The sequence below is a fragment of the Callithrix jacchus genome, chromosome 2 (genome assembly GCF_049354715.1).
Source record: "Callithrix jacchus isolate 240 chromosome 2, calJac240_pri, whole genome shotgun sequence".
Lineage (NCBI taxonomy): Eukaryota > Metazoa > Chordata > Mammalia > Primates > Cebidae > Callithrix > Callithrix jacchus.
Genome location: NC_133503.1, coordinates 190,598,211 through 190,606,595, shown reverse-complemented (window position 1 = coordinate 190,606,595; position 8,385 = coordinate 190,598,211). Strand labels below are relative to the sequence as shown.

At 40.7% G+C, this 8,385-nt stretch overlaps 1 pseudogene; it reads right to left on the bottom strand.

Annotated features, from left to right (window-relative positions):
* Positions 1 to 4,750: 4,750 nt before the first annotated feature.
* Positions 4,751 to 6,995, bottom strand: LOC100403274 (T-complex protein 1 subunit zeta-like; annotated as a pseudogene).
* Between the last annotated feature and the right edge of the window lie 1,390 nt (positions 6,996 to 8,385).

Below are 8,385 nucleotides of genomic sequence, written 5' to 3'. Positions count from 1 at the left end.
TGCACCACCATGCACAGCTAATTTTTGTATTTTTAGTAGAGATGGGGTTTCACCTTGTTGACCAGGATGGTCTCGATCTCTTGACCTTGTGATCCACCCTCCTTGGCCTCCCAAAGTGCTGGGATTATAGGCATGAGCCTTCGCGCCCAGCCTGCTTCATTTTTTCCCACTGAAACACACACCACACACACACACACACACACACACACACACACACACACAGAGAGAGAGAGAGAGAGAGAATTTATTGTCTATTTCACTAGAATATTAGATCCACGAGGAAAAGGACTTTGCTTTGTTTATTTTTGTATCCCCAGGGTCTACTATACAAAAAAAATATTTTTGAAGGGATGCATGAAATGACTAGCATAAGAGAGTTAAGTGGATTGCAATATCAACTAAAATTAAAAATACAGAAAGGAAGGCAGACTTGCAAGAATAAGGAATAGATTCTTTTTGTGGCATGATGATTTTGAGGTGCCATTGGGAATATATTGTCTGGACCTGTAGAGACGATGGGGTTGCAGATTGATATTTGAAAGTCATGGGTGCTTAAGTATCAGCAAAAGAATGAATTTTTAGTCAAGGAGACATGATAAACTGTGTGGATCTTACAGAACTGCATGAGAGATAGTTTGGTGTGACTTCTGGTCATTAGAACTGCATTCTTCTTTATCTGCCTCTATTTCATGGGATTTGTAGGTAATGCTTTACAGCTGGTAAAGCCTTAGGGAATGCTGTTCCTGCAGCCATGCCTAATATACTTTGTCTTGTTCAGCTGAAAGACTCAGTTTGCTTTAAAGGTGACAACTTATATATACATTCTCAACTGTTTACACAGTTTTGATATTGTTTGCTGAGGATTTCTGTTCTTCCACAAGCCACTTGAAATAACTACTCTTTAAACACACACACATACACACCCATGGCAAGTCATGTGATAAACCTTGAACATCACAATGAATACAACAGGAATAAGTAATCTGAAATCTCAAGAGAGAGTCAATAGAAATAAAGATGTTCCATAGTTCAGTATTTTAGACTGTTAGCAGGAAGCAATGATTTTCCTTGTTTTTGAGTGTTAACTAGTAGAGCTCATATTTTTTGTTCTTCCAAATAGCAAGTGCAAAGTGGTCTTGTAATAAGCATAACCCACACCAGCTTCCATCTCAAGGCATTTTCCAGTGTTACTTTAGTGAAACATTACCATGGAACATTACAATTTGACTGCCATTATGAATGTATCTTGAGTTCTCATTCTTTTCACAGTGATTTAATAGGTTTTACATATTTCATTAGAAAAACAAACTGTAGTATAATTCACTCCACTGATTTTTAATCAAATTGGAGTCTGAATAATACAGCGTATTAAATAGCATTGAGAGTTAGATACAATGAATATCAAGCATAATATTTGTTGCATTTTATTTTTTTATAGGCTAAGACTATTTGCTATAGGCCAAGACTCATCTGTCAAGGTTCAAGTTGGACAAATTATGTTATTCAGTTAATACATATGTTCATTATATTTCATTTAAAATGTGATTATTTATATGACTAATAAAATATACTTTCTCAATGACCTTCATAGATTATATTCCTTTCAAGAAATGTTACCACTTCAGGAGAGCCACCTCTGTACTTCTGCTCTGTACAGAGCAGAAGCAGTTCTGAACTTATATAAATGTCAGTTATGGTGTTAGACACTTTCAGATTTCTTCCCTCAACTGCCCTGCTGCCTTTCTTTTCTGTTTAAATTTTTGGTAGAGTAGGGGTCTTGCCATGTTGCCCAGGCTGATCTGAAACTCCTGGGCTCAAGCAATCCTCCTGCCTTGGCTTCCCAAAGTGCTGGGATTACAGCCAAGAACCACTGTGCTCAGCCTCTCTTTCCTTCTGAAGGTTTCACCCACCTCCCACCTCATGCCTCCTATACCATCTTTTTCAGGCTGGCTGAAATCTAAGTAGAAGGCACAGGCTTGAAAAGGGATAATCTGACTTCCTTTCCAATTCACAAGTCCTGTGTACTGCATCACGCCCTAACTCCGGGCTTGGATGAAACACTGCATAAATCATACAGAATCGAGTTTGGCACCTTAAAGTGGCTACTGAAGGGCTTGATGACACTACCCAAAAATGTGGATGAGTTAGCTTTCTGTGGGGAGAACCTTGATTAACAGGAACTAGGAAATGGAGGCAGGGAGCAAGATTCTCCCTCCCATGTAAACTCTGAGATTCAGTTCTTCCTTGCAGTCCTTCTGAAGAATTCTCATGTGCTAGGGAGCAAATGTGACTGAATGATGTACCATGTATGTGTGCTTGTTTTGGAAGTTTTGTATGAAGTGGCAGCCAACACAGTAGCACATTGTGTCACTTTGCTTCAGCTCTTTTCCTTGCCTCAATTCTCTTTTTTCTCTCACTCATTGTTCTGGGTTTTCACTTCTTCAAAGTATAATGCTCTTTTTTCTAGAGGACCCATATTAAGACTATGACCATTAAAACAATGAAGAAGATAATCTTTAAAAAAATTTAAAAATATATTTAGAGGATAAAAGTGCAGATTTTGCATAGTAGCAAAGCCTGGGTTTTTTTAAAATATTTTTTTCTTTTAAATCTTTCTTTTTTCTTTTTCTTTTTTATTTTGAGGAGTTTTGCTCTTGTTACCCAGGCTGGAGTGCAATGGCGTGATCTCGGCTCACCGCAACCTCCGCCTCCTGGGTTCAGGCAATTCTCCTGCCTCAGCCTCCTGAGTAGCTGGGATTACAGGCACGTGCCACCATGCCCAGCTAATTTTTTGTATTTTTAGTAGAGACGGGGTTTCACCATGTTGACCAGGATGGTCTCGATCTCTTGACCTCATGATCCACCCAGGTCAGCCTCCAAAAGTGCTGGGATTACAGGTTTGAGCCACTGCACGCGGCCTTTTTCAACTTTTTTTTATTGCATTTTAGGTTTTGGGGTACATGTGAAGAACATGCAAGATTGTTGCATAGGTACACACATGGCAGTGTGATGTGTTCCCTTCCTCCCTGTCACCTATATCTCTGGCATTTCTACCCATGCTCTCTCTCCCCAACTCCCCACCCCTGCTGTACCTCCCCTAGTTCCCCCTACAGACCCCAGTGTGTGATGCTCCCCTCCCTGTGTTCATGTGTTCTCATTGTTCAACATCCACCTATGAGTGAGAACATGCGGTGTTTGATTTTCTGTTCTTGTGTCAGTTTGCTGAGAATGATGGTTTCCAGGTTCATTCATGTCCCCACAAAGAACACGAACTCATTGGTTTTGATGGCTGCATAGTATTCCATGGTATATATGTGCCACATTTTCCCTGTCCAGTCTATCAAGTCTGGGTTTTTAATGTACCCATTACCTGAATAGTGAACATTGTGCTCAGTAAGTACTTTCAGTCCCCATTCCCCTCCCACACTCCCACCTTCTGTAGTCTCCAGTGTCTATTATTCCACTCTGTGTGGTCATATGTTCCATATGTCCATGTTTCACTTATAAGTGAAAATATGCAATATTTGACTTTCTGAGCTGTTTCAGTTAGAATAATGGCCTCCAGTTCTACCTATGCTGCTGCAAAAGATATGACTTCATTCTTTTTTTATGGCTGAGTAGTATTCCCATGGTAAGTGTATATATCTATATATATAGAAACATACCCACCACATATTCTTTATCCAGTCTTCGGCTGATGGACACTTAGTTTAATTATATATCTTTACTATTGCAAATAGTGCTGTGATAAACTTACAAGTGCAAGTAGCTTTTTGATATGTTGATTTCTGTCCCCTGACAGAAATCACCTACTAGTGAGATTGCTGGATCAAAAGGTAGTTCTACTTTAGTTATCTGAGAAATCTACATATTGTTTTCCATAAAGGTTGTGCTAATTTACATTCCCACCAACAATGCATAAGCATTCCCTTTCTCCACATCCTTGCCAACATCTGTTGTTTTCTGACATTTTAGTAATAGCCATTCTGGCTGGCATAAGATGATATCTCATGATTTTAATTTGCATTTCTCTGATGATTAGTGATGTTGAGCATTTTTTCATATGCTTGTTTGTCGTTTGCATGTCTTCTTTTCTCTCTTCCTGTCCTTTGCCCTTTTTTGTTTGTTTGTTTTTCAAGGAATAATTAATAACAAGGTAGGTAACATGCTTACCTAACATGGAAATTTTATGTCAGTGCCACTAAATCAAAATATCCTGCTGAGTGAAAAGACCTGCTTTATGTGTGTCACTTCAGTGCAATTTATAAAAATACTGTAATTGGGCCAGGCCTGGTGGCTGACGCCTGTAATCCCAGCACTCTGGGAGGCCAAGATGGGAGGATCACCTGAGGTCAGGAGTTCGAGACTAGCCTGGCCAACATGACAAAATCCTGTCTCTACTAAAAATATGAAAATTAGCTGATGTGGTGTTATACGCCTATAATCCCAGCTACCTAGGAGGCTGAGGCAGGAGAATCACTGGAACCTAGTGGGGCAGAGGAGGCTGCAGTGAACTGAGATTGTGCCACTGCACTCCAGCCTGGGCAACAGAACAAGACTCTGTCTCAAAAAAAAATTGTAATTATACCTTCAGAACTTTGGAATTTCAACAGATGCCAGTGTTCTCTCCTTTTTTCATATGGGAAAATTCCTCTGAAAATCATTTGAAGCTTGGACAAAAATTCCACAGCTGTATTCTTCAGGATAAGTTGCAGAGTTTTCAAGATTCAGTTACAGGGGAAGCTTCAATTCAACCTTTTAGAGAAGACATTCCAGCTCGCATGATCCTATCAACCAAGAGAATGTGGGTGGCAATCACAGTGCAGAAGCGAAGCTGTTTCTTTACACGGTGGTCATCCCATACACCTATGTTTGCTGCTACCGTTTGTTCACCTGTGTTCAGGTCCACACCCACAAGCTAACCTGATTCTGAATGTTCTGCTTGAATTTTAACTAATGTTTCCTGAAGGTCAAAACCAGAGTTCTGAGCAAGAACCTTGGGAATAATGACAACACATCAGGAAACACTTGGACTCTAAGCTGTGCCCTGCCCTTTACACCGGGCTATTTAACCAGAGCTTCTGCCATTGCCATTTCCACACCACCTGGAAACACACAGCCATCATCAATAGCATTTCTTTTTCCTTTACTTCTGTGTGCGTGGAAGAATCAGCAGCATTTTTGACAGCCCGAAGCCATCCCTTACTGCATGTTTGAGCTAAGTGAGTGTGTGCTTACTTGGTCCTTTGATCAATAATGTGACAGAGCAAGGATTGTTATATTTCTCAATACAGGTGAACCTCTCTTCTCCCCATGTATATTTATATACAAGTCCTGCATGTCCCAAGCAGTCAGGATTTAGGTTGTCAAAATCATTCAGGGCTACCCCACCACAAGCAAGAGTCAGCCTCTCCATATTTTTCCTTTTAGCTCTGTGCCGGGTGACTATGCCTTCTTTTGCAAGAGCATCTAAGGAAAAGGGTCAATTCTCTTTTGATTAATAACAACAAATCCTTTATCTGAATCATTCCAGACTTTCCTTTTCAGTCCTATTTTTTAAACTGTATCTTCAATGAATTTTCTTTCAGCTTTTATGAGTTTTTCTCATCTGCACTCTTGTAAGAAAAGCCAGAATTCACTTGTTTTTTCATATTCTTTTTTTTTTTTTTTTTTTTTTTGCCAATCGGTAAGGTTGCTCAGGTTAGCCTTGAACTCATGACCTCGCCTTCGCAAGCGCCACGACATCCGGCCGGAGCCACTTTGGACCCCTGTTTTTTCATATTCTAATGATATGCTGCACTTGAAAATTTACACATCCTCTGCCCTTTTCTTCATACCAGTATGCCATATTCTGTGCTACAAAATAAGCCCTCTGATTAAGCTTTTATCTGTTTCAGATTTATGTTTAATCTCCATGATCTCAACCACGAAGAGATCAGTAAGTTCATCTTGTTTTTTAATGGCCAAAATGGAATTCACTACAGCCTCTGTTAAGATCTCTGCAAGTTCAGCATGAACTTAAGTACAAAGAGATGTTCTGGCCACATCTGTAAGTGTTTCCCTGTCCATCTTTTTGTTTACTTTGACTTCTTCCAAAAACTCAAGGGCCTTTTCTTTTGCAGCTTCATATCCTTCAGTGATTATTCTGGGATGAAGGTCTTCAGAAATGTGTAGATCTGCCTGTTTCAGTAGCTCTCCAATGATTAGGACATTGGAATTTGTACTGTCTCTGGTTATATCATTCTGGGCTGTTGCTATCTGTGCTGTTAAGGAAGCTGTTGCATATTTAATTTGCATTTCGTGAGGCAGCACAATGCAGTCCTTAGTAAGCTTGATGCCTCCAGGACCAGAAACAAGCATCTTCATGGTGTCCTTTGTAAGGGTAGCCGAGAGAAAGGAGAATAGACCCAAAGTCAGGCAAGAAAGTTTATTAACTTGCCGGGTTGCTCAGAAGAGGCAGCAGCCCTGCGCTTACAAAATGAGCGGTTTATATGGGGTGAGGGGGGCATAAGGGGGTTTTAGGTAACAGGCACAGAGGTAGTTTGTTAACTTGCAACAGACCTACAATACATTATCCTGTGACTTTTGTGGTGGCAGTCTTTAAAAAAAAGACCAAAACCAGGATTTTTTAGAGATATATGTCAAACAGGAATTTATGAATATGGATAACCAACATATGTTTTCCCTGTCCTCCCTTGAGCTGCCTGTGCTGCCCCATAGCTGTAATTAGGTTTTGGTGAATTGTAGCACTGGCAGCCTTGGTGTGGCACCTAGGTAGGGGTTCAGTAATGCAGCTGCAGAGCAATCAGAGGGGCGTGGGGTCAGCCTGCTTGGAGTGGGTTTTCTGAGGCAGCATGCCTTGTCCTTAACACCCTTGGGCCCCAGATTGGTCCTCAGTATGTTCTGCAGACTTCGCTGTCACAGTGATGTTGACCGCCAGCTGCCTGCGTTCAGGCCACCTCAGCCTTGAGGTTCAGGGTCTTCGTCACCATCATAGCTGCTCCAGTGGAGGAAAAGGAAGCGATGCAGCATGGAGAGCCCAGAGCCAGTGTAGCTCTTTGCCCGTTGTTTTTAAAGGGGTTATTTTTTTTTTCTTGTTGAGCTGTTTGAGTTCCTTGTAGATTCTAGATATTAGCCCTTTGTCAGGTGCAGTTTGCAAACATTTTTGCCTATTCCATAGGTTGTCTGTTTTCTCTGTTGCTTTTCTTCTTGTGCTGTGCAACTTTTTATTTTAATTAAGTCCCATATATTTTTTGTTGTATTTGCTTTTGAGGTCTTGGCCATAAATTCTTTGCCTATGCAATGCTCAGAGGAGTTGTTCCTATGCTTCCTTACAGGATTTTTAGTTTCTGCTCTTGTGTTTAGGTCTTTAATCCAACTTGAGTTATTAATTTTTGCATATGGTGAGAGTTCTAGCTCTAGTTTCATTCTTCTGTATGTGGCTATCCAGTTTCCTCAGGTGTCCCTTCCCCAGTGTATATTTTTGTTGACTTTGTCAAAGATCAGTTGGTTGTAAGTATGTGGCTTTTTTTCTGGGCTATCTATTCTGCTCCACTGATCTATGTGTTTATTTTTTTATACTATATCATGCTGTTTTGATTACTATAGCCTTGTTATATAATTTGAAGTCAGGTAATGTGATGCCTCCAGCTTGCTGTTGTTTGTTTGTTTTTGTTGTCATTGAGATGGAGACTCACTCTTTGCCCAGGCTGGAGTGCAGTGGTGTGATTTCAGCTCATTGCAACCTCTGCCTCCCGGGTTCAAGTGATTCTTGTACCTCAGCCTTCTGAGTAGCTGGGATTACAGGCACCCACCATCATGCCCGGCTAACTTTTTTGCGTATTTTTAGTAGAGACAGGATTTCATCATGTTGGCAAGGCTGATCTTAAACTCCTGACCTCAGATGATCCACCTGCCTTGGCCTCCTGAAGTGCTGGGTTTACAGGCATGAGCCACCACACCTGGCCACACCTGGCTAATTTTTTATTTTTAGTAGAAATGGAATTTCACCATGTTGGCTGGCCAGGCTGGTCTTGAAGTCCTGGGGTCAAGTGATCCACCCACTGTGGCCTCCCAAAGTGCTGGGATTACAGCTGTGAGCCACCATGCCTGGACCAGCTTTGTTCTTTTTGCTTAGGATTGTCTTGGCTATTCAGGTTCTTTTTTGATTCCATATGAATTTTAGGATAGTTTTTTCTAATTCTGTGAAAAATGTATGTTGGTAATTTGATAGGGATGGCATTGAATCTATAGATTGATTGCATTGGGGAGCACAGTCAGTCATTTTAATGATATTGATTCTTCTAATCCACGAGCATGGGATATTTTTCCATTTGTTTGCGTCATCTACAATTTCATTTATCAGTATTTTGTAGTTCTCCTTAT